General features: G+C 38.4%; 1 protein-coding gene across 3 annotated transcripts in view; it reads right to left on the bottom strand.

Moving 5' to 3' along the window:
• The window catches only part of TMTC1 (transmembrane O-mannosyltransferase targeting cadherins 1), a 294,086-nt gene that overhangs the window by 214,247 nt on the left and 51,849 nt on the right, over positions 1 to 27,990 (bottom strand). The gene's annotated exons all lie outside the window — the stretch shown is intronic.

Below are 27,990 nucleotides of genomic sequence, written 5' to 3'. Positions count from 1 at the left end.
GCATATCTAACGAAAAGCAACCAGAATAATAAGAAAACTTAAAACTATTAATATGTTATATGAAGAAAAGCTAGAAAATGTGAAGGTGCTTATCCTGGAAAAGAAATTATTTAGGAGAACAAAATGCTGCAGATAAATATCTGCAGGGTTACTGGTGGTAGAAGAGTCCTCACCCCAGAAGAATGAGCAGCCTCAGGAGGCATGAGCACCAGGCTGATGGGAGTTCAGAGCAGAGGCCAAACACAGATGACAGCACCTTGCAGGGGAGGATGCTACAGAAGGGGCTGATTCTATTACCACCACGCTGTAATACCACCACTCAAATCCCGAGTGCACAGGCGGCCCATCAGTCAAACTTGGGGAACTCTTCTCTAGTCACCAGTTGCTAGTGTAAGAGACCAGAATATGCTACTCCAAAATAAGCTGCCTTGGCATAAGGATTATTTTGAGCTGATTATTTTGAGAAACTGCAGATACAGGAAAAGCTCTGAAAACAGAATACAAATCACTCTTTGGTAAGATAAATTTACATCCACAGAGGAACTCTCCATTTGTAAGTGTGTCTCCCCATCTATACCAGGAAAAGGAGAACTCAATCACTGGAGACTCACCAGTGGAGAGGGCACTCACTGAAATCTGCACAGCAAATCTTACCCTTGCTTACACTGCTCGTCCAGGTCACCTCCCCATTACCGGGCTTCCCCTCACCCTTCTTTCTTGTTTCAAAGGACTGTGGTATTTAAACCTGAATTCAAAGTCATCTCTTCGAGATTTCTTCATTTCTCTGCATTTCTCCTGTGTACACATGAGGTACACATTTTATTAAGCTTCCGTTTTTTTCTCACTTGTCAATCTGTCTTTTTTTTTTCCACAGGGGTCTGTCCCAGCTGAGAACTATGAAGAATCGAGTATTTTTTCCTCCCCTACACTAGGTCTAGCCTGCCCTAAAGACACCTTACAATGGGCAGAATGAGCCCCAAATATCATGTGCTCTACTTCTTATATTATGTCTAATTCCCAAGAATGTCTGCTTCAGGCTGAAGGAAAAAAAGCATCATCTAAACTATAAAAAGCTATTTAAAGCTGTACTTCTAATTATAATTTCTCTCTTATCCCATCTTCACTAGTTCTCCAGGATATGTTTCCTTCAGTTCTCCCAAAGCTTACCAGAAATAAAATCAATCTACTAGGGATTGGTGTGTATGGCATATTGGCTGAAAGGGAGGCATGGAATTTTACCATGCTGCACACTGTCAGTAAATGGCACACAAACAAGGCCACCAAGTTCAGAGAGAAGTGCAATGGGGTGGTCAAGAAAAGCTTCCTTGAGAGGCTGAATTCTGCCCCAGCTATGCAGGAAGAGGAAGGTTTAGGTGGGGAGAGATGTGTGCGTTTTCCTAAGAGCAAGGGTTTGCACAGCCAAGAACATTAAAGGCAGAGACAAGAGCAAAAATAATATAATCCTAATTTCCTGTGTGTTGAGACATAAAGGTATTGCATTTTCCTTCTGCCCAACCATTGCACGCTCATTTTATCTTTGATCTAAAGTAATTAAAAGTATATCCTGGCTCCTGAATGAGTCACAATGCTAATGAGGTAGTGCCATTAGCATCAGGATTCAGTCGGGAAGTAATTACTTCTATGTACATTTTGGCTTCTTTGCTGAAATGTGGGAATGTGACCAGGTGATTGTGGAACTATTTTAACAGGGTTTGGTGCAGATGCTTTCATCTGGAAACACTGACTCCAAGAATCTTAAACCACTTGGGAACATACATCCATAAAAATAATTATTTTTACAGTCTGGGGCTAGAATCAGCTTCCTGGAGTTTACTGTTAATTCTGTCAGTGCCATTCCATGTGGGTATTTTTGATATGCTTTCACCTCCATGCTGTAATTTCTCTTTCTAGAACACCATTTTGTTGGAGGTGATGAAGGATTTGGTTGGGGGTGGTGGTGGGTAAAGAGAAAAGAATGAGGTAAAATCAAGTATAAAAAACAGCTGGCTTGGGGAGGGGAGAAGTGCAAAGACAGGATTGAAAGCAGCAAGTGGAAAAATGTATTCTCCCATAGGTGGAAAACATGGAAGTTTGGTGACAACAGAAGAAAGTAACAGTGCTCCAACCCTGAAGAAAAGAATTGGTCTGGCCTGGAGGTTTTGGGTCCTATGGGGACAGTCAGACCTGATGGCAAGCAATTACTAGGCAGAAGATGAACTCCCTGCAGAGTGGTTGCTTCTTACCTTGTGAATGTCAAGAGGTGTCTTGAGAATATGTTGGGGACTGTCCTGGTTTTATAACCACGCTGGAGGGCTCACTCAAGCCCCTTCCTTGGATCTACTTCTGCCCCCACTACTACCATGTTGGTTCTCATGAAGTCCCGAAGTCATAAATGTGATCTAGCTATCATATTTTCTGCATTTCCTTTCAGAAAAAAAGCTTGCTTAGCTACTATGTAAAATTTATTGCAGAATCTTCCTTCATGCTAGCTTCACTCCTGCTCCCTGCCAGCCCCTTCCACCCTTGTGTCCCTCCACTCCCCAAGCATCTCAATTTCCTCTGCTCTTCAGCTCCAGACATCGCGTCCTCTATTATGAGGCTACAAAGTCCAGAGTGTTACAATGACCCTCAGCACCTCCCTTTCTCCTTTTTGAAGATCTCTTCTGATAGCCACTATCCCTTCTTCCACTGAAGTCCTGATTTTAAGAGCAAGGCAGTGGAAGACAGCACTGAAACCTGGAGGATTTTGCAGATTCTTCCATTATCCTTGGGTTGGCCTCTGCACATGTGGTCATCCTCCTTTCTTACTGATCCTGTTCTTCAACCATGTTCTCTTTCTCTTCTCCCTCTTCCACATCTTCCCGCAGGCTCATCTGTACGAACCACCCTTCCCTGCCTGCTGTGCACTACCTGTCTCCATTTTTCACCTGCTACACCACTTAAAAACTGAAGTTTAAATATGGTCCTCTCTCCCGCTCTTCTACACTACAAGATCTTGGAGGCTGGAGAGCCACAGTGTTTTTTGGTTCTAGCCCCTTGACATACAGAACCAAGTCAGACACTCAAATTTCTGGTGAATACTTATTCATGGAAGACATGTAATGAACCCCTGCTGACAAACGAGGTACTCTGAGGAGACACAAGATGTCTTCATTCAAGAAATATTGCCAAAGATCTTTTCATATGCTGGGCAGTGTGCCCAGGACTGTGGGATATGTTAGGGAAGAAAACAACATAAGCCTTGACCTCCAGAAGGAGACAACACACAAATGCATACAGAAAATGTGGTAACAGCTGAAATAAAAGAGCACAGAACTGCATAATGAATATATAATGAGGTGCTCTGGTTCACTTTGCTTTACTTTGGTACTGTGCCTGGTACAATAAGACTTTAATAAATGAATGAATGAATGAATGAATACACCCAGGGAATGATAAAGAAAGCTACCAAAAAAACGTAATGCATTGTATTTATTAAATAAATGCACATGAACGGCACAGAGAAAATGTCTATTATAATTGATACCAAAAATCAGAGGAACAAATAATTTGTCAAAGTCACTTCAGAGATCATCCAAAACAGTAGCTCTTAATCACTGAGTCCCCTTTGAAAATCTAAAAACAAACCAATGTTGCACACAATGGAATTCTCTAAAGCCCACTGACCCCTAGTTTTAAAGTATTTTACTCATAAAGCCCACTTCAGGACAGAGCCACAGTGCACATTTCCAAACAGTGCTCCAGTATACCCACAGTCAACACCAACTGTTGACTGGCAGGTCTTTGGGAAAACTTGGGTTCATTAAATACATTCTAAAGACAAGATATTTTCCATGCCAGAAGCACATACAAACAAGCCCAAATATAAACCTAGAATGTACAGTCTTGAGTCCTTAGACTAACCTGTTTTCATGTAATAGGAGATACAGCTTTTGCAACAAGAGAGATTCCCAAAGTGTGAACCTTTGCAGTTGAAATGAGCATCTAAAATCAAGGGCCAAGTTCCAACAAAATTTCATCTCGATTTTTCTTCTGAGAGAGTGAAGTAATTTCTTATTCTCCTAAACATAGGAATATAAGAAAATGTTGTTTTTGTCAAGAGAATATCCTTTCAGACTAGTTCTACAATGAGAGAAAAATTACCAAGAAAGGATATTGAACAAGAGTCAAATGCCAAGATGGAGAATATATTTTTCAAATACTGTTTTTGTTTATTTTTGCACTATATATCAGAAAACAGAATATTCTATTCCATCTATAACACACTCAAAAAGCAAGTATAATAAGAGGCAATTAAAGTTCAATATTTGGAGAAAAGTTTCAGAGATTGGCAACAGTGTTGCAGTGGGGTGATGTCATCAGACTGCCTGGATTCAAATGCTGATGTCACCAGATGTGACCTTAAGCTAATGGCATTTGGTTTTTCAGAGCCTCAGCCAGTCTTCTGCAAAATGGAAATAGTAAAAATAATAACAACTTCATAGGGTTGTGTGTATATTAAGTGAGATAATTCACATAAAAAAGCTTCGGAGCAATACCCAGAGAGCTAAGAAAAACAAAACAGTATATTGGGTGAGAGAAAATATTTCCATATTAACACACATAAGAAAGAACAATACACTTCCATGTTCCACTTTTAAAATACAAGTACATTCAGAATAAAAATTTTGAATAAAAAATTTCACATATTTTCAAAACAAACAGAAAAAAACTGGAAAATAAATCAGAAAAAATTCCCACTTCCCTGAGCCTCTCTCTCTTTTCTCTGGACTTCTTTCCTGGGCAGGAACAAGATGCCAGATGGTAATGCATCAGTCACAACTTGACAACACTTTTCTGGATATGCCTCTGCTTTCCAAAATGTGTTTAAAATTTGTATAATGCCTTTATATTTGCAGGTGTTTTAAAAGGCTTTTAATAATTCATCTTACTCTTTATTGTGCACTAACCTGTAGGATAGGTTTCTTGAGGTTGCTATAGGAGTTAAACTACAGAGATACAAACAGGGAAAAAGCCTAAAGTGCTTTCCAATCGCAGAACATGAGTCTCACCATCATTTGAGAGAAAATAAAGCCGAGAGAAAATCTAAAGCATGGGAGGCAAACACCTTGCCATAAAGTGAAATGACCAGCCAAAGTCAGGTTGTTCTGATACTGCTATACCCTATTAGACTCACTGGTAATGGGTCCCTATCTCTCTAGTCAAACCATCAGTACGTAGAGTCTATTTCCATTTTCTCGTTTGTTTCCCTCCTTTCTACTGTATAGTGTTCTTTAATCAAGCAGCTGCCACAATCTAACTGGCTTTCAGACTGAGCTACTCCAAACACAGCCTGAGCCACTTTGCTGGGGTCTGCAGGAAATCTCCAGGCCTGTTAGGACACAGCAGATCTTTTGTAAGTCACTTTGGCTGCTCTTGCTCCCAGCTGCATGCCAATTAGTCTGCAGGCTGCTCTTTCCTTGCAGTCATTGGACCACGCTCCTATTTCAGGGATCTCTCAGGAAACATGTGGCTGAGAAACCAAATAAGGCAGATGCCTAGTATTTGTCATCAACCTGGGTCACAAATGTCCTTGTCGTGATCTACCTGAACCTTTAGAAGACCATTTTTAGAGAAGGAGATATATATAAATTTAATATTATATACAATTTATATATAACACATATAATTTTTATATATTATATATAAGTTTATGATATTATATAGAATATATAATTATTATTCTATATATATTATATAGAATATATATTATATAATTATATTATATATTATATAATTATATATTCTGTATAATATATATTATATAATATATATTCTGTATAATTATATATTATAAATATAAATATATTATATATTTATATTTATAATATATTTTTATAGATATAAATATATTATAATATATATTTATAATTTTATGTATTATTAAATATATTTATATTACACATATATTTTTTATTTTTCCCTCAGAGCAAGGTCTCACTCTATCACCCGGGCTGGAGTGCAGTGGTGCAATCATAGCTGACTGCAGCTTTGAACTCCATGGTTCAAACGATCCTCTTGCCTCAGCCTCCCAAGTAGCTAGGACTATGGGCATGCACCACCATGCCTGGGTATTTATTTTTGTAGAGACAGGATCTCACTGTGTTGCCTGGGCTGGTCTCAAACTCCTGGTCTCAAGCAATCCTTCTGCCTCAGATTCCCAAAATACTGGGATTATCCACTTGAGCCACCGCACCTGGCTACAGTTAATGTTTTTAACAGGTAAGAAAGAAAATTTATTCAGGAACAAGTTGTATGTGATAATTTGGAAAGGGAGACTGTAAGGGATTATTAAAGTAAAACAGTCTCCATGAGTTCAAATTGTGCTTTTAGCACTTTGCTTTCCTTTCCTCTTAGACATATTGATTGATACTGTGTACATTATCCTCCATGTGCCAAAACCAAAAATTAAGGATGCTGACCTAGGACAGATGTTGGTGTCATTGGTTAAATTCAGACCATAAAACTGCAGCTGGCACTACATTTCTAACATTGTTATAACAAAGTGAGGAGGGCTGAATAGTTGAAGCAGATGCTGGAGATGTTCAGGGATCTGAGGCCCAGAGGCAGGACTTTAAAAAGCTGCTGAAATTCCTCATGCACTTAATTGGCAAAGAGCTCTGAGAGTCAATTTAAAGAACAGCCCTGGACGGGCTAAGTGGCTCACGCCTGGAATCCCAGCACTTTCGCGGGGCAAGGTAGGCAAATCACGAGGTCAGGAGATCGAGACCATCCTGGCTAACACGGTGAAACCCCGTGTCTACTAAAAATACAAAAAAACTAGCCGGGCATGGTGGCGGGCACCTGTAGTCCCAGCTACTCGGGAGGCTGAGGCAGGAGAATGGCGTGAACCCGGGGGGCGGAGCTTGCAGTGAGCCGCGATCACGCTGCTGCCCTCCAGCCTGGGCGACAGAGGCAGACTCAGTCTCAAAAAACAAAAACCAAAAACCAAAAAAAAAAAAGGGAAGAGCAACCCAGCATCAGCAGGTCATTTTTGGGAGGCTCTTCATCAGAGAGCACTGCTCTCCAGCTCTTGAATAGTGAACGTCCCCTCAACTACATCCTATGTGGAAGAAAGTTCCCCAAACTAGCCAGCATGCTCAATTCAGGGTGTTTATCTTACATCATGTTGAACAACCACTAACACTATGGTCGTATATGTGTGCAAACCACTTTTTATGTAAAAACACTCATTAAAATATTCAAATGTTCAAACAGGCTAACACCTCAAGGAAACATCTAACTACAACATGTGCTGTCTTAATAAGATTAATTATTTTCCCAATCTATCACCTTCTGTTTACCAACGCAGCAATTACCAAACGACAGTGTTAAAGGCCCCTTTACACTAAAATATTACTGAGAAAAGAATTTGTAAGTGTATTATATCTAAGAGAAAAGATTTTTAAAATTTTATTAATGCATTAAAATAATAAATCTATTGTCTATTGAAAACATTTTATTTAAAACATCTATATTTCTTAAAACTAAAAATTAGTGAAAAGAATAATTTTTTAAAAATATTTTTGAAAATCTCTTTAAATATCTGGCGTATTCCAGGACAATAGAAGCTAAATTACCATATTTCTTTCTGCATTCAGTCTGCTGCTATATGTTATTCTGGTTGAAGTATATGAGGAAAATCTACCCTTGCTCAGATGTATTAATAGTTGGAAAAGTGAGGAGTATCTTAACAGCTTTCCAGATAATTGCAGACATCCTTCTTTGATACTACAATATTCAACAAGTGGTATATTTTTTATTTTTCCCTCAGAGCAGGGTCTCACTCTATCACCCGGGCTTATTTGTGATGTCGAATCTACTGGTCTACCTTCAACTTGAATGAATCTTTTACCCATTGCAATGGTTAATGTTATGTGTGAACTTGGCTAGGCTATGGTGTTCAGTTATTTGTCCAAACACCAGGCTAGATGTTGCTGTGAAGGTATTTTTTTAAGGCGTGACTACATGTAGATCAGTAGATGGAGTGAAATGGATCAGTTTTCATAATGTGGGCAAGGCTCATCCAACCAACTGAAGCCCTTAAGGGAAAAACACTCAGGGCCCCCAAGAAAAAAGGAATTCTGTCTCCAGACTACAACGTGGAAATGTGGAAATGCTGCCTGACTACCACCCTTGGGACTTAGGATTACAACACCAACTGTTGCCAGAATTTCCAGCCTGTAAGTCTGCCCTGCAGGCTTCAGACTTGCCAGCCTCCACAACTAAATAAGCCAGTTCCTTAAAATAAATCTCTCTACATAAACACACACACACACACAAAGAGAGAGAGAGAGACAGAGAGAGAGAGAGAGAGAGAGAGAGATCCTATTTCTTCAGTTTCTCTGGAGAACACAAACTAATGTTCTCCATTAGTTTGGAGAACATTTGTGTTAGTGGAGAACGCTAACACACCCATGCATGATTTTGTAACATCATGCATTGGCCATTTGAAAAATATGAGGTCACTGAGTTACATAAATTTTCCAAATGTTTACACATTTCATTACACAATATTTTGAAAATCCTATTTGCTACTATCACGTATCACCACTGATCTCATCAAAAGACTTTTGGTACTGGTAGACTGTAAAACTCACAATGAAGTTACAAGTTTAAATCCAAATCCAAATGTTTCCTTGAAAACTTGAATTTTAACACTAGAAATAAATACTATTAGATATTTTCACTGAAGTACCAGGCTCATTGCTTCTTTTGAAGAAAAATGCCTATTATGAATACCAAAGTATGAATAACCACAACTGCTTTGGTGTGAATGTGTCCCCCCAAATTCATGTGCTGAAAATATAATATCCAATGCCACCACATTGAGAGGTGAGGTGTAACGGGAGATGTGTTGGTCTGAGGGTGGAGCCCTCATGAATGGATTAATGCTGCTATAAGCAGGGCTTGCAGCCATGGGTTCTTTCTCTCTCCTATTCTTCCTTATGTAAGGACACAATGTTCTTTCTCTCCGGAGAGCACAGTGTTCAAGGTACCAAGGTGAAAGCAGAAAGACCAGGCCCTCATCTACCAGTGCCTTGATTTTGGGCTTCCCAGCCTCAAGAGCTGTGATAGAATAAATTTCTGTTCTATACAAATTACCCAGTCTGTAGTATTCTGTTATAGCAGAACAAAATGGACTAAGACAATAGTTTGTCAGCAAAATCTTTCTACGAAAAATGATGTTTTGTTAAAAGAAAAATAGTAGCCGGGGCAGCTTGCCATTCAAACAATCATTCAGGTGCTTTTTCCTCATGACATTGTTCTTTAGTGTGCAGCAGAAGTGCTTTATGCATATTGCCCGTTCCATCACATGGAATATTAAAAAGACATATTCTTAGGTGTTGGGATTTCATTTAAATTTTTTACTGCTTCATCAAGGATATTCTTAAGTGAAAACTGAATTTGTTTAGACCACAAATGTGAGCCAAAATATACAATGACCCCTGGTCATTTGTGCCACTGCTTTAATTCATGATAAAGGGTCAGTTGTTTTATCTACCATTGCTTGTATACTGTCAGGGCAAATTATCCACACAGGAAAAATGACAAAAATCTTTGTGTTATTATAAAAATAGTTTTGACCTCACAGAACCTCCGTAAGAGGATCTGGGATACCCCCCTGGATTTGTGGACTGCAGTTTAAGAACCACAGCACTAACTGGCTCTCCCCCAAACACGCATCCCAACAAGGATCAGAAGTCAAAATTCAAATTAGCAAATGCTGGGCATGCCATATCCCTGGCTCAGACTCCCGAGGGAAAAAGGATGGTCCCAGTGGTCATGATCTTCACACTGGAGTACATGCATCAGGGCTACACAAAGACTTTCCCAAACCTATCTGGCCCAGAATCATGCACACTCTCAGAAGGAGCACAGTCCAGGAGCCATTTCTAGTTCTCTGTTTCCACCTTCTCTCTCACATTAGCCCTTACCTTTTTCTCTTTTAAAAAATAGTACTTTTTACCCATACTGTTTTACAATAGTTCACTGTCCTGAATGATAAATTCTCTCAGGGCACCCAGAAAACGTACAATTAGAAACACTGGTATTGGTGTTGCAAAAGAAAATGAGTACATATACTGGAGAAAAATCATTTTGCAAGTGAGATGGTTTCTAACTGAATGCTTTCAACAAAATTGAAGCAGAATCTAATGGGGCCATTCACTGAAAGATCATTAAAAATGATATTTATGAAAGACCAGTAAGTCATTTTTTGGCACATAATCCAAAAAAGTTCAAAGAATCAGGAAACTTTTGCTATAACAAGAATCCCTTCATTCTCATCTACTCATCTATATGAAAAGGTTTCTCATTAGAAGCATATAAATGAAAAAGTATGACAGCCATGATGGAACCCAGATTCACTCCAGCAATAAATAATAGTTATCATTTAATACATAAGCAAATTTAAAAACTTATCCATCTCAGTGACATGCATTTCAATAACATCTTACTTTTCACTTTTAATCATTATGGGCAGAAAAATAAAGCAAACAGTTGTATTTATTATGGCCTAGGAACTATTCTAAGCACTTTATATGTATGAACTGATTTAGACCTCGTAACATTTATATTAGCTTGGCATTTGTATTAGTCCATTCTCATGCTGCTATGAAGAAATACCTGAGACTGGGAAATTTATAATGAAAAGACGTTTAATTGACTCACAGTTCCACAGGACTGGGGAGGCCTCAAGAAACTTAGAATCATGGCAGAAGACACCTCTTCACAGGGTGGCAGGAGAGAGAATGAGTGCTCAACAAAGGGGAAAAAGCCTCTTATAAAACCATCAGATCTTGTGAAAACTCACTCACTATTATGAGAACAGCATGGGGGAAACCACACCCATGATTCATTACCTTCCACTGGGTCCTTCCCACAACATGTGGGGATTATGGGAACTATAATTCAAGATGAGATTTGGATGGGGACACAGCCAAACCATATCATTATTATTACTATTATTAGTAGTATTATTATTTTAGAAACATGGTCTCACTCTGTCACCCAGAATGGAGTACAGTGGCAAGATTATAACTCCCTGCAGCCTCAAACTCCTAGGCTCAGGCACACCTCCTGCCTTAGCCTCCCCAGTAGCTAAGACCACAGGTGCATACCACTACACCTGGCTAATTTTTAAAGATTGTTTTGTTGAGATAGAGTGCCGCTAAGTTTCCCAGGCTGGCCTTGAACTGCTGGCCTCAAGGGATCTGCCTGCCTCAGGTTCCCAAAGTTTTGAGATTACGGGTATGAGCCACTACGCCCAGAGACTAGCATTATTTTGAACTTTCATTTTACAGATAAGGCAACAAAAAGTCTAAAGCAGCTGGAGTTATAGTTGAGATTTGAAACCATTTACTCAGGCACCAGAGTATGTGCTTTTAAATACTATACTATGCTGCCTCAAAGATTAAAAAATAACATTAATACTGTTTTGATAAATTGTTTATTAACAATATTCATAATTAATACAGAAGAAATTTTAATATTTAGAGCCTAAGGATATGGGAAATTTAAAAATCACACTCATGTATTTGTAGATTTTTTATTGCATAGAAATATAATACAGTGACTAACGAAAACATAAAATTGCATAAAATTTAGAACAAAATTCTATAAGCCAAATGGAATAAAAAGTTAGTTGAAAATGGAAAAAGAATAATATAAAATTCCAAGAGATAAAAGATGAGCTTATTGATATATTTTTAAAATGTAATGGTAGATAAATCACTTTTAGAATTTATATTCCATTTGACATATTTAAAACAAGGCTCTAACAATTTTATATTAAATTGTCAATATCAACAATATATGGGAAATTATACTCTTTGTAAATACTGAGCATTTACAACGAAAAATTTTAGATGCCAATATAAATGTGAGAAGCGGTTCATGGGATTTCAAAATAAACTTAGGGAATAAGCGGACCAAAATGTTTAAAGAGCACTGCCCTAGACTAGAAGAAAGAGCCCTCTCTTTAGCCTAAAGAATTTTCCTAGAACAGCTTGAAATCCACCCGGTCTGAATCGAATGGTGCATATAAAACTTGCCTGTAATGGCTCAGCCTCAGTTGCAACCTTATCATGGTTTGCTTACTAAGGCAGTGTTCCACTGAAAACATAACTTTCCTCCTAACTTAACAAAAAGAGCAGGTTTTATTAATGCACAAAGTTTCACAAACCTGTGTTTCAAAGTAAAAACTAATTGTTAGTTTAACAAATTAGTTTAGCAAATTCTCAGGGTTTGAGGGGAGTTAGCAGTTATATTATTTAGTTTAAATGCCTTATATTAGATATGAGGTAATATTGTTCCAAAACAGTCACTTGCAACTTGATAGAGTCATAATCATTTAGTAATTATTAAGGGAATTTCAAAGTTTTGTCATATTGGGAATTATAATTCCTTCCACAAATGAAAACACATGTACATCATTATAAGTAATTATTACAACTGATTATTATAATGATTACTCTTCAATTAAGAAACTTGTACTTTGAACTTGTATGTGATTTATGATTGATGACAGATACTTACCAGAAAGAAAAATTCTACAATACAATACAGATAGTATGCAATAAATGAAACCACTCAAAATAAACACTGTTTTCCTAGGTATAAGGCATAAGTTAAAATGTCAAAATAAGTATAGGGAGGTAATATTTATGGTAATGGTGGAGTATCTTGTATTGAACCAACATTCTCACCAAAACAAACAAACAAAAAATCCCACCACTTAAAACTCTGTACACAATATTGAAAATAAGTGCTTGAAGGTACTGAAGAGTGATAAACAGCAGGCAGAAACCAGAAGGGAACCACTGCTTTGAAGATAGGAACAGTATTAAAAGTTTCTTGTTTTTTATGGCTTTTCATCTGAGGGGAAGAGACAGCTGGCTCCACTGTGTAGGGCAGCTAAGATTCTAATAGAAACTCCTATTTTTATTAGTTTGAAAATTTTAAAGACAGAATACAGAGCAACCTTGATAACTGTAAAGTGAAGAGGAAATCCTCTAAAGAAGAGAGTCACAGAAGACTGTCCCCAATTCTGCAAAATCTCTGCTCAAATATCTGGTTGACTTCTGGCCTACATGCGTGAAGCAGAACTCCAAATAGCCCTGGTGAGGCTGTCAGATCTCAACAGGGATTTCAGATGCCATCCCATTGCAGGAGATACAGTTGGGAAGTTCAAGTTCAGCCAAATTAACTGACTACTAAAACAAACACAATCAATTATATTGAGAGGAATACAAAATAATCAAGAATCTCTAAAACATATCATTAGCAATGTCCAGGACACCATCCAAAATCATCGGACACACGAAGAACAGGAAAACATGACCCAAACTCTAGAGAATAGGCAATCTATAGAGACCCAAATATTAGAATTAGGAGAGAAGGGTTTATTTTTATTTATTTACTTTTATTATATTTTGAGTTCTAGGGTACATGTGCACAACGTGCATGTTTGCTACATATGTATACATGTGCCACGTTGGTGTGCTGCACCCATCAACTCGTCAGCACCCATCAACTCATCATTTACATCATGTATAACTCCCAATGCCATCCCTCCTCCCTCCTCCCTCCCCACAATAGGCCCTGGTGTGTGATGTTCCCCTTCCCGTGTCCAAGTGATCTCCTTGTTCAATTCCCACCTATGAGTGAGAACATGTGGTGTTTGGTTTTCTGTTCTTGCTGCTGAGAATGATGGTTTCCAGCTGAGAGAAGGGTTTAAAATAGCTATTATAACTATGCTATGAAATATGCTCATAATAAATGAACAAATGAAACTCTCACCAAAAAACAGAAATTATATTTAAAAGTACTGAACAGAAATTCTAGACCTGAAAATAGAGTATCTAAAAAAGTTCACTGAGTGGACTTAGCATATTAGCCAGTAAACCTGTGGATAATAAAAAGAAATGATATGATCTGAAGAAATAATAAACAAGCCACATTTTTGCTTCTTTGAGACTGAAATGCAGCTTACAATTGTAATTGTCAGTGTTTTTTCTCTCTCTCTTTTTGTGGTAAATAAAATGGTGCATTTGAAAATTGGTGGCATTGTAGAATTAACAAAACACAGAAGTTTATATTCTATTTCATATAGTCCCTATTTATAAAGTCTGTGGGTCTAATTTTGGCATCTGGTTTTCATCTGCAAGCTTTCTCATGGTGTTTTGTTCACTTGTGCATTTTTAAATTATAGCACTGAGCTCATATTTCTTGGAATTTCTTCTTTGTGAATACTTGGATGCCTGGGTTGCGTGATATGATTTGCTTCATTTGCCTGGGGATAGTACAAAACCCAGGAGTACGTTAAATTTCCACTTGAAGTTTTTTTGGAAAATACGGTGGTATGAATTCAAGGTATAAAACCTTATGCTGGCTGGTTTGTGATTATACATCCTCAAGGGCGCTCTTTCCCTTGCATAACCAATGTCAACGCTTAGGTCGGTGAAATTTCCTTACAGTGACCTCACAGAGAGGGTGTAACCCTTGAGAATCCCAGCTTTATGCAGTGAGACAGGATGTCTCTCATTGACTCTCCCTCTTGGGTGGTCACTGGGCTTTTTTTTTTTTTTCTATTCTGCAATGCCTGCAAGGCCATGGACTTTCTAGAAAGCTCAACTATGACCTTATTTAATGAATGCTTTCATAGTCCTCTTACCTTTTCAATGTCCCACTTTCACCTGAGTTTTGGTTTCTGAGAACTACTTAGCTCATCAGTATATTTACAAAGTGGATTTTAAAAAACATTTTATCTGGCAGTTTTTATTGTTTTTCCAGAGGAGGATCTAGCTGCAGTACTACCAGAACAAGAAATTCACCTCTATCTGTTCCTGTGTCTAACTACGGATATCATGTGGGCTGAATGAGCCTTATGCTTCTTTATTGACAGTTTAATGAGTGACTTTTGAACCAGGGTTGCGTGTCTTAAGGAACAATCCCATCTTGGGGACTCAGTAATTTAAAAATGAATCTGCTGGTGCTCTCTCGACCATGAATTCTGAGGTGGTAGAACAGAGGCCAAGGTTTTGTGAGGTCATATGCTATCATGCTTGAACTCCATTCATGTGGCATGCTAGGAAAGGAGTGGTATTATTCCAGTCTTCCAGCTTACACGTTCCACAACCCTAAACCTATACTCTTTCTCCTTGTGTCTTACAATTCTCCAAGCTAGATCCCTGAGCATATTCCATAATCAGTGGGAAAGGGAGGTGAACACATCTGCACAGCCTCCTGTTTCTGTGAGTTTCTCCCAATAAATATGGTGCCAGGTGGCCCAGTGTGTTTGCTCTTAGGAATTTCACATCTTCTCACTCTATAATGTCTAGAAGATCTGTAAATATGCATAAGAAGGAAAGTAATATAAAAAAGACTAAGAAGATTTCAATATAAACAAAAAGTCCTTCTAGAAATAAATAGCCTAACTGAAATATTAAATTCTATGGACAGGTTTATGAATACAACAAGTCAAAATGATGAAATAATTAAAGTGAAATGAGACTTAATTAAATTATCTAGAATGTAATATAAAGGGACAAAAAGATAGAATATGAAACTAGAGTTAATAGAAATGGGGGGGAGTAAGAAAATTTAACATGCTTCAATATGAGATCAGGAGAAAAAGATAATGAATAGAGGCAGTACTAAAACAGACAATGGCCACAAATTTTCCAGATTGGCGAGAAGCCCATTCCAATTCCTAACATATCCCAAGCAGGATAAATAAAAATATATCTACATGTTGACTACCAATATGAAAATGCAGATGATCAAAGACAAAAGATCTTAAAAGTAGTCAAAGAGAAAACCTTGATTTTATACAAAAAAAGTGGCAGAGTGGTGACCTACTGAAGCCAAGAATGGAAGCTAGAAGACAGAACAGTGGCTTCAGTGAGCTATGAAAAAAAATAACTGTCAAATCAGAAATACATCCCTAAAAAAACTTCCAAAATTAAAGTGCAATAATGATATTTTAAATATATGAAACTAAAGGGGTATGCCACTGTCTTACACCTACTTCAGGAAATTCTGGAAATTTTTTTTAGTAGAAAATGCTTATTAAGAGGTATGTGTGTGCATGTGTGCGTGTTGAGAGAGATTTATAAAAACAAGATGGGAATAAACTACTTGCTAATAATAGGATATATGTCATGAGAGATCTACTGTATTTATTGACACATTGAATAACTTTCCAGTTTGTTTACAAGAGTCAGACCTGAAATACAGGGACTAAAAGTTTGAAAAGATAGAAAAATGTATCAGTCAAACACTAACCCAAAGAAATCCAGCATAGCTATAACAAATTAGCTATTTTAGACATAATAAACTTTAACACAAAAACTAGAGAAAAGGTTCAAATCACCAAAAAGATATCATATTACTAAATTTGTTTACTCCCAATAGCACCACCTGAAAATATATAAAGCAAAAATGACAGAATTCCAAGGAAAAATAAACAAATCTACATTAATGAAAACATTTTAACACACTCCTTTCAGCAACTGAGAGATCAAAAAGACTAAAAAAGAAATCAATAACAACATAAAGGATTTACATAACACCATTAACCAGTTTCTTCTTATAAACCAGTACTTTTTAAAAATTTTGGTTTCAGAGTCCCTTTACATCCTGAAAAATTATAGAGAATCCTAAAAAGCTTTTGTGTATATAGGTTATTTCTCTTGATATTTACTATATAAGAAATCAAAACTTATAATTTAAGAAAATATATCTTTAATAATAATTTTTAAATAATGATAAGCTTATTTCATGTTAACATAAATACATTTTATAAAATATAACTATATTTTCTAAAACAAAAAATAATCAGTGATAAAGGGGTTTTGTTTTTTCAGTTCTACAAATCTCCTTAACATCTGGCTTAATAGATGCCTATTGTATCCTTCTACTATCTGCTTCTATATTCATTTTGTTGCAATATCACCTCATGTAGCTTCCAGAAAACTCCATTGCATATTCAAGAAAAAGTGAGAAAAAGGCAAATAATGTCTTAGTATTGCTATAAGAATAATTTTGACCTAATGGACCCCTTGAAAGGGTGTTGGGGAACTCTCAGGGTCCCTAGATGATATATTAACAACTGCTAGTGTATAATGTGCAAGAATTTGCACCTACAATGCAGAAAATACATGAAACTTTTATAAATGTTGATCATATACAAAAGAGCAGCAGTGATCTATTGGATTTTATGGCCCAGTTGGGTTTGATGACATATTGGGCCATAAAATAAGTCTAAATACATGTTAAAGATTTATGTGTTAAAAACTGTACTCTGTGATGACAATGAAATTAGTTGGTAACCAACAATACAATCTCTTAAAGACCAGGTAATGACAAAGCTGCCTGCTTTCACCACTTCTATTCACTAATTGTAGGTCTAAGATGGAACTATAAGGCAAAAATATAAGGAAAAATTATAAAAGTTAAAAAGAAAGAAGTAGTTTAAAGATGATATGATTGTATATGTAGATGACCTAAAAGATTCTATTCATGAACTATTAGAACTAGAAAGTGTAGGCCAGGTGCAGTGGCTCATGGCTGTAATCCCAGCACTTTGGGAGGCCAAGGTGGGCAGATCACCTGAGGTCAGGAGTTCAAGACCAGCCTGGCCAACACAGAGAAACCCTATCTCTACTAAAAATACAAAAAACTTAGTGGGGTGTGGTGGCACGCACCTACAGTCCCAGCTACTCGGGAGGCTGAAGCAGAAGAATCACTTGAACCTGGGAGGCAGAGATTGCAGTGAGCTGAGATCGCACCATTGCACTTCAGCCTGAGCAACAGAGCAAGACTCTGTCTCAAAAAAAAGAAAGAAAGAAAGAAAGAAAGAAAGAAGAAAAAACTAGAAAGTTTAGTAATTTTGCTACATAAACAATTAAGACACAAAAATCAATTTTATTTCTACACACTAGCATTAAAAGGTTAAAAAATGTAAATGATAAATAATACCTTTTATAAGAGTTTCAAAAACAAGGAGCCTAAGAAGATTTGAGCTTTACACAGAAAATTGTAAAACATGCAAAGACATTAAAGAAGCTCAATAATTGGAAAAGTATATCAAATTTCTTATCCATTATAAGAAAACTCAATATCATTAAGATGTCACTTCTCCCAACATGGATCTACATAGTATCAACATAATTCCAATAAAAACTTCTAAAATTTTAATAGAACAGCAAAGGTTCATAAAATAATGAAGACAACTATAAAGACCTACAAAGCAGTTATTATGATAGTTATTTAAATTGTTTTAAGGCTACAACAATTAAGACTAGGTGGTATTAACATGAAAGACAAAGGAACACAAAAGAGAAACCAAGCCAGGAGCGGTGGCTCACACCTGTAATCCCAGCACTTTGGGAGGCCAAGGCAGGAAGATCTCTTGGGCACAGGAATTAGAGACCAGCCTGGGCAACATACTGAGACCCCATCTGTACAGTTCTTTTTACTTAGTCAGATGTCTGTAATCCCAGCTACTTGGGAAGTTGAGGTGGATGGATCGCAGAAGCACAGGAGTTCAAGACTACGGAGAGTTAAGATGGAGCCACTACAAGCCAGGGAAACAAAGCAAGATCCTGTCTCTACTGTCTCTAAGGAAAGAGAGAGAGAGAGAAAGAGAGAAACCAGAAACTGATATGTGTAAGTAGAAACTTAATCTGTGACAGTCTTGGCCCTGTAGATCAGTAGTAAAGAACTGGAGCTTCAATGAATCATACAGAGACACTTGGTTATTCATATCAAAAACAAGAAAGAAAAGATGGAAGGAAAAAAGTAAAGAAGGGGGACTCAGGTAAAGTGAAGACTTTAGACTTAAAAGTCAAAAGTATGTTTTCAGAAATGTTTAGAAAACAATATGAACATCTTCATGACCTCAGGATAGAGACCAGAATATAGTGTGAATCTTAGAGAGGAATAGACTGATAAATTCTACTACATTAATGACCCTAAGAAAAATCAGCAAGAGACTTGAAAAGGCACTTCACAGGAAAAAAATCCCAAGTGGCCAATAATAATCATGTGACTACGTGATCATTCTCATTAGTAATTAGGGAAAAACAAATTAAAACACTGTAAGAAAATATTTCATACACAACAAGTTTGAAAATGTTAAAGTCTGACATATCAGCGTTGGCAGGAGCCTGGAGCATCATAAACACGCAAACTCTGCTGAGTGTGGCGTATATTGTTACAACCAGTTTGGGGGAAGAAATAGGGCCTAATTAATAATGATGAAGATACACGTGCCCTATGACCTGAAAAATGTCATTTGTAAGAATACAACCTAAGGAAATCCATGTACATATATATGAGAAATGTAAAGAATGTTCACAAAAGCACTACCGACAGGAAAAAAAAGCCCAAATTTATTTCCATCACATTCTGGATGATAAGTGATAGAGCCATTATCCAACTTATACAGCATTATATAGAGTATTACACAGCTGGGAAATGACTGGAATTTAGCTGCCAGCAATAAGATGGTTCTCAGAAAAATAGTGTTGCATGAAAATAACAAGTCACTAAATAATATATATTTTATGATTCGTCTACATATGTGTATCATATAGGAATACAAACGTGGTGAAACCATAAAGAAAAGTGAGGGAAAAATAAACACAAAATTCACAATAATTTAAGCTCTGAGGACACTGGGAAGAGAATGGGTTGGCAGAAGGACACCCAATACACAAGGATCTTTTAAACTTTACACAGAGTTTTAAAAAAATTCTCTATCTACTCAAAACTTAATTTTCAAAGTAAAATAAATAGATTATACAAAAGTAAACCAACGACCATGAGCTAAATTGCCACACAGTTCAAATGTTTCATTACAAATGATAACCAAAAATTCAACAAAAAGTTTAGCTGTATATCTGCCAAGTTCTTTTTTCTTTTTTCTTTCTTTTTTTTTTTTTTGAGATGGAGTCTCACTCTATTGCTCAGGCTGGAGTGCAGTGGCATGATCTTGGCTCACTGCAACCTCCTCCCAGGTTCAAGCAATTCTCCTGCCTCAGCCTCCCGAATAGCTGGAATTACCGGCACCTGCCACCATGTCTGGCTAATTTTTTTTTTTTTTTTTTTTTTTTTTTAGTAGAGATGGTGGTTTCACCATGTTAGCCAGGCTGGTCTGGAACTTGTGACCTATGTGATCCACCCACCTTGCCCTCCCAAAGAGCTGGGATTATAGGCATGAGCCACCACAGCCGGCCTTCCAAGATCTTTTTTTTTTTTTTTTTGGAGATGGAATTTCGCTTTTTGCCCAGGCTGGAGTGCAATGGCTCAATCTCGGCTCACTGCAACCTCAGCCTCCCAGGTTCAAGTGATTCCTCTGTCTCAGCTTCCCAAGTAGCTGGGATTATAGGCATGAGCTACCATACCCAGCCCTGCCAAGTGCTTAATGTGGAAATTTTTCATTCTGAATTAGCAGATCATCATGTAATAAAGGCAGAATTGAAAGACTACTAGTGAATAATTGTGTTTATAAAACATAGCACCCAGATAAATGACAAAAGTCCTGTAAAATATATTATTTACTCCTGGTTCATAATTAATTACGTGCTCTATGGAGACAAGATGCTCCAGTAATGAAGTTTTTGACATTTCAGGAAAAATGTTTATTTGATCTGCTATTTCACAATGGTCTATCATCTGCTACAACATTCAATCTTCTATAAATAAGACTTCACAGTCATCACTGGAGCTGACTTCCTGAGAACAAACAGTAACATTTAAGACATCTAATTGCTAAAACTCAATATTCAAATTCAACACTTTATTTTTTCTCTCTACTAATGATACTGCAAAGAAGTACATTCTAATCCTAAAGACAAACTGCCTGCTGGAAGGAGAAGAATTCCATTCTGGCTTCTCCTAACTGTTTAAAGTCCCAGGCCTTTATATTCAGAACCACCTAAGTCCAGGATTCCACAGCCTGACTGAGCTGGTTGCCAAGTATTTGGCCTGAGCAGAATTTAAAAACATACACTGTGTTCTGGTTCATCTAGCACTGCTCTGGGAAAAACAATGCAGTCAGTCCCAGGGGATACCACCCTGTGCTGCTAGGCTACTGAGCCAGAGATGCACAGAATTAAGGAGGGGGTGGGAAGCAGCCTGTCTCATGAAATCATTCTAGATTGCCCTTGTTTCTGCCTGTGCACTGTCTCAAACCAGTTCACTAGCTGTATTTGATATCTTTCTTTACTCTAAGACAATAACAATTAACATGAAAGCTACTCTTTATAGACATCAGAGATATTTAAATACAATATTTACTCTGTTAGTTACAGAGATTCCAAGCCATCTCCCAATCTTAATATAACCCCAGAGAAGCTCTCCCTAGATTTTTAGTAAAGTCCTTTTCAATCTATGTCTGATTCTGTGAGCTCAAGAGGAAATAGGGCACACGGCCAAGACAAGCATATAAACAGAGGTACAGACCGACTGCCTTCCTTCAGCAAGGCAACCAACCCTAGACTCTCTTCAGTTGTTTGAGAATTAGACCTGTCTTCTCTCCAATCTCATTACACCTTTATAATAACATCTGACACTATTGCATCCCTTACCCTTTAACAATCCAAAAATCCCATCCCTGGTTAAATGCTGGCCATACCAACATGATGCTCTCCAGCCACAAGGGGAATCATTGTCATGTGCTGTGATACAGCACATAATAAAAACATCTCTGAACACAGACCAGAAAAAAATCAGAAGGCCAAGGCAACACCATCAATCTAGAGATTATCCTAAATTTCCAAAGACTTATTTAGATGGAGAAATTAAATGTAAACATAAAAGATTATTCTTTCCAAATATCTACATGACTTTTAAGTAGCACTAGATGTAGTTAAGAGATAATGAATTATGTACACAGGAAAACAGGACAGCAAACAACCTTCTCCACAATCTTCCAGGAGGCACTGCTGAGCACAGCAGGGGTATAACTCTGCTGCTCCATCCTGATGAGGCTCAGAACAATGTCAAATGCAATTATTAAATAAATAGCCCAAAATGTCAAAATACAACATGAAAACTATAATACATAATGTCTCAGGAGCTCTGTGTCTGGTAAGATTCGATGTGTAATTTAGAGTCTGTGCTATAGCGCTGTACGATCGAAGCAAAAAGAAAAGGCAAAGAAAGGCTCAGTGTTGTGGTCCCAGGCTGATTTTCTGAAATACAGAGTCAAAGATTTTGCATACTGCATGTGCAGCTATGGATTACAGTGATACAGGGGTCCCCAACTCACAGAGAGAAAGTGTGGGAACTTGGGGGACCAAAACCCTGAAATTTATTTTGGATGTCAAATATTAAGAGGATTGATTGTTTTCCTTCCCATTCACAGGCACTAATGGAAACAATGACATTCTGCAGTTGTTGCAAAAGGAGAATGAATTTGGGAATTAGAAGTTTTTTGTTTTGTTTTGTTTTCAAGACAGGGTCTCACTATTGACCAGGCTAGAGTTCACTGGCACGATCATAGCTCATTGCAACCTTGAACTCCTGAGCTCAGCTATCCTCCCACCTCAGCTTCCCAAGTAGCTGGGACTGCAGGTGTGCACCACTACGCCCAGCTAAATTAAGAATTAGGCGTTTAAAGCGAAGCACTGACTGTTCATACAACATTAAGTATCTTCTGCATGTCCAATAGCAGTAGAAACCCCTTTCGAAAAAGTAGAAGCTTTATTGCGATGCACAGCAATATTACAACTTTTGGCTGAGATTACAGGGTGCAAAATAAATGATATAATGTAGTACCTTGAGCATCAGGCTCCATTGTTGGAGCCAGCACCCTAATCGGCTGTGACAGGGAGCGAGGATCCATGGGGCAGAAGAGAGCAGAGCCAGATGCTGAGAGATCTCAGCGTTGGAGGAAGGAAACAGCTGACAGCAGAGTACAGACCCTGTCAGTCCAGAAGCTCAGGAGCTGTGATCTGAATTCAGCACGTGGGGTGGAGGAGGCCACACAAACCAGCTTCCCTCTCTGGAGCCTCCTGGACAGTCACCACCAGGGAAACACCAATGACAGCTAAAGAGAGCTGCCCACATGTGGGAAGTCAGGGAGTGCAGGGTTTTACAAGCTTGAACAGACCTTAAAAATCACCCAACTTGCTCATTTCACACATCAGGGAAAGGAACGACTACCCAGAGGCTTATCTTTTGGATGCAGACGCCACGTCTCTAACCTAAGTCTATGCCTCGCCACACAAAGCAGATGAGCAGCATTTCGTGGAAATGCTGACTCTCAGACCTGCCTCGGGACTGCTGAACCAGGAATTATTTTGAAATAACATCCCCAGAAAATTCTCATGCACATGAAGGCTTAAAAAGCACTGCTCTGGCCAGGTACGGTGACTTACGCCTGTGACCCCAGTACTTTGGGAGGCCAAGGCAGGCAGATCACGAGGTCAGGAGTTTGAGACCAGCCTGGCCAACATAGTGAAACCCCTGTCTTACAAAAAAAAAAAAATTACCTGGGCGTTGTGGCGGGTGCCTGTAATCCCAGCTACTAGGGAGGCTGAGGTAGGAGAATTGCTTGAACCCGGGAGGCAGGGGTTGCAGTGAGCCGAGATCGCACCACTGCACTCCACCCCTAGTGACAGTGCTGAGACTCCACCTCAAAAAAAAAAAAGCACTGCTCTAAACTACAGATTGACTCTTCCAATCCAGGAAAGCACAGACTCGAACCAAACTCCGAAGTTCAAATGTCGACTCCTTTACATCCCAACTCTGTGACCTAGGCAAATGCGTTAAACTCTCTGTCTCTCAGCTTCCCTCTGTAAAGTCATCACAATAACCTATCTTATAGGGTTCTTGTGAGGGTTCTCAATAATTTGTCACTATTGTTCAAATTATGTTGGAATATCTGCTAACTCCACTGTCTCCCTAATAGATTGGGAGCTCCTCGGAGGCAGAGAATTTCCTGTGTATTCTGGATCTCTCCAGTTTGTGCTCCAGATGCAATCTCCACTCTGTTTCTCATCAGAAGGCCAGTCTGTGTGGTCATATCAACAAACTTCCCTACCTTCTGCTCTCTAGCTACATGCACGAGGGGGAACCTGGCCTAAGAGCAGAGGACAGGAGGAAGAGAATTCAGGGTGTTTCTCACCCAGACTCCCTCACTGCCGGGTCACCTCAGGCTGACTGGTGACTTTATCCTTTCAGAAGGGCATCTGGACCAAAGGTTCCCATCACGATGACTTCTGCAGGACTCTTGCTTCCCAGGTTATGGGTGATAACAGTTCCTCTGCAGTGACTGCCATGGGGTTACAGCCTCATTGGTGTAAACAGTCCCTTTGTAGATAATCCCCCTCCAATGATCCTAATTAGAATGTACCATCTCTCTCCTCTTGTGGGTCACTACGTCTCCTTCCATTCACCCAAGAAGTATTTTATGCACGTATACTATGTGCCAGATACTATTTTAGGTGCTGAGGACACAAAGGTAAAACAAAAAGGACAAGATCCCTGCACTCATGGAATTCATCTTCAGACTTAACACCGTGTCTGGTACAGAGCAGGCGCCCTTCTAAAGGGATAAATATAATTTCCTCTTCTTGTTAGAACTTTTCCTCAACCCTGAATCAGAAGTGCTTACTAGGGTTCAGCAAGAGCCTGCTGATTACATATAGCACATAGGCCAACGGGAACAAGGGATGGGGGGAAGTAACCACACAAGTGACTCCAAGCCTTTGCAGAAGGGTGCAGTTGAAACAAGCAGCAAATAGACTTGAATCCAAATCTACTCATTTTCATTTAATAAACTCAAGGACTTTGAAAATATTTTACCTGAGAAAGTGAGATTTAAAAAATAAACACAGGACGGTGAGTTTTGTGGCTTTTCTGACAGATCAAACCACTGCATGGAGCACAACTCCCACCATCTGTCAAAGAACTATACCACAGGTGAATATTCATGCTTGTGCTTTTTTAAAGAATGAATTTCCTGGAAAACAGCCATGTTTCTTAGGAGGCAAACAGGTTAAGCTAAATGTCTTATTAGGAATATGTGTCACTTAAAATTCTGAGTTTGGGCTTTGCAAGGTCATCTTTCCACATCTGCTTGAAAGTTTCATCAAAATAATACCCATGCCTAGAGACCAGGAGATGCTATTGATTCTTCTCTCCCACTCTTCCTTCTCCAAAAGTCAGATTTACTGGAGGCAAGCAGAGAATCTACATTTAGAACCATCCCTGACAAGGATCACCGGAGGATGACAGCGTTGTCATCTGCAGCGAGGATGGTGGCTACGAGCACTAAGACAATTTAATTATTTCCTGAGGTCAACAAAGATTTCACCTGCTCTTTCTTCAGCTGTTCCCAATTAGAATAAAAGCCAGGAAACCCAGCGATAATAACAGCTCCTAGGTTCCAAAGTCTTCACTCTCAACATAGTACTAATTCAGCTAGGTTATAAAATGAGGAGGAATCAGAATGGGAAATTCCATTCAGTATTTGCTCAAAAGGCCCTAACATTGTTGGTATTTTTGTTAGTGTTTGTTAATCTTAAGCATGAACTTTTTAAAATCCCTGTTTTATGCAAGTCACCGTAGGTTCCCTTGCAAGGATTATTCTATTAACATGAAATTGAACAGGAGTGGGTACTACATATTCTTGAGGAACATCACGAATTGGAACTTGGAGGAAGGCATGGAGTCAAATGAACAAAAAAGCAAAAATCGATTTTCTGCAGTTTTTTCAGTGAACTCTAGTTTTTACTAAAAGAGAATTTAATTCAGCAAATAAATGGGCTGACAATAATCTAAAAGTCTAGCAAAGTGGATTTTATTTGGTTTATTTATATAAATTTTAAAAAAGGCTGGAGTGCAGTGGTGCAATCTAGGCTCACTGCAGCCTCCACCTCCTGGGTTCAGGCGATTCTCCTACCTCGGCCTCCAGAGGAGCTGGGATTACAGATGACTGCCACCATCCCCGGCTAATTTTTGTGTTTTTAGTGGAGATGGGGTTTCACCATGTTGGCCAGGCTGGTCTCAAACTCTGGTCTCAAGAGATTCACCTGCCTTGGCCTCCCACAGTGCTGGAATTACATGCCCACCGTGCCTGGCCACAAATATGATTTTAAATAACATAACAGCAAAGCAGTAGAGAGTAAACTTTAAGCTCTTAGAAGAAAAGAAACTGTTCAGGAACTGTTTGCTCCTTTTTATCCCATTTACGCCTGAGGTTGCAATTTTTTGAAATTTTGCAATCAGACCTTGGCAATGACCATGAGCAGTAGGATATAAATAACTCAATAAGCAAGTAGTATCGATATATAAAAAAAGTTCACACTTTGGATCCATTTAAGTACAAAAAAGGAAATGAAATGCTGCTAAACGGCTACCCAAACGTACACAGATTTTTCCAGTTATTGTAGCTACCACTTTTTATTACACACTTAAAAGATTTTTGGCAGCAACTGACCTAATTCTTGCAAGCCAGAATACGAATTCCCATATGGTTCCATATTCTTTCTATTACTATACAGTTTTTCTTGGCTACTGTTTTCTTCTGCTCATTCCTTTCTCTCTCCTATAATATTCAAGCAACTTTACTCTCATTCCTATAAACAAAGATATGTGTTATGATTATTTATTTCTATCAGAATATTCTTATCCTGAAATTAGTCAATTAAATATTTATTCCATTTAAATTATGTATAATACACTGTATTAAGGACTGTTGTAACTTTTTTAAAAGAGACATTAGAAAGACTTCAAAATCCTTTTGAAAAGGGCATACATAATAAAGGTTACCAATACATGGTAGCAAATGACAATTGCAAAATCAGTAAAGCAATACTAAATTCACTGGGCCATAGGATAAGGGGATACCAGACTAGACTGGTGCTCAGGAAAGAGTATTCAAAGGACTGACTTTAGACAGGAAGAAGTTACTGAGTGGAAAAGGTGAAGGTACAGAGGCAGATGACAAAAAAGGAAAAATCATGGCAACCAGAAACACAATGTCTATTTCAGTGGGAGTGAGGAGAACCATTCAGCTGGAGTAAGCCCTCCCAGTAGGATGGTACTGGGAGATGAGGATAATCAGATGGGCTGGAAGTCAATCAGCTTATGAACACCAAGAGAAAGACACCATGAAAGCATGGTTCAGAGACTGCCTCAAAGGCCAGACAAATCCCGTTGTAGACCTGGTCCCGCTACATACTAGCCTGGATTTCCATAACCACAAAATGTTGATAATAACAGTGCTGATCTCAAAAGAGACTCTTTACATATTAAACAGGAAAACACTTACCATAGTGATTAGCATATATTGCAGGATTAAAAAAAATTATAGCCTGCCCTATCATTAGCCATGCTGAGGGGTCTGGGTTCCCTTGTGTCATCATTAAAGGGATCTTGGTACAGAGTGACATGACAAATCACTCTTTTGGCAAACAATGCCCATCACCCTGTCCAGAGAGAGGAGACCACGCCCCACATCCCCTTTATTCAGGCTTCTCATACCATTTAAAGTCAGTCCAACAACACAGATTGGAACTGGTCTCTTATTCACATAATTTCATTATGCCCGAGGGCCTCCAGGATAAAGCCTCTCACCTCTATACTCAGTTGTAGGTTTCCAACAATGCTCCAGTACCTTCTTTTATATATGCTGAGCTTCTCAGTACAGTGAACATGGACTTGGCTCAAGAAAGACCTGGATTCAAACACTGACTGCGTGTGTTATTCTTGACAAGTTATTTTCTCTGAATTCAATTTTCTCCCATTTAAAATATGGAACATGAGATGTCAGGACCTGGGCATTACCTACTTTAATCATCATAACAATCCTATGAGAGAGATGTTACATTGGTCTCATTTTGCCTATAAGGAAACTGTGGTCTAGAAAGGTTAAGTAACTTGCTGAGTCACAGATGGTGTGGGTGGTGGAAGGAGGCAGTGTGACCCCAC

Source organism: Trachypithecus francoisi, unplaced genomic scaffold (genome assembly GCF_009764315.1).
Source record: "Trachypithecus francoisi isolate TF-2019V2 unplaced genomic scaffold, Tfra_2.0 Lachesis_group11, whole genome shotgun sequence".
NCBI lineage: Eukaryota > Metazoa > Chordata > Mammalia > Primates > Cercopithecidae > Trachypithecus > Trachypithecus francoisi.
The sequence above is the reverse complement of the archived record's forward strand: the minus strand, read 5'-3'. Positions and strand labels throughout refer to the sequence as shown.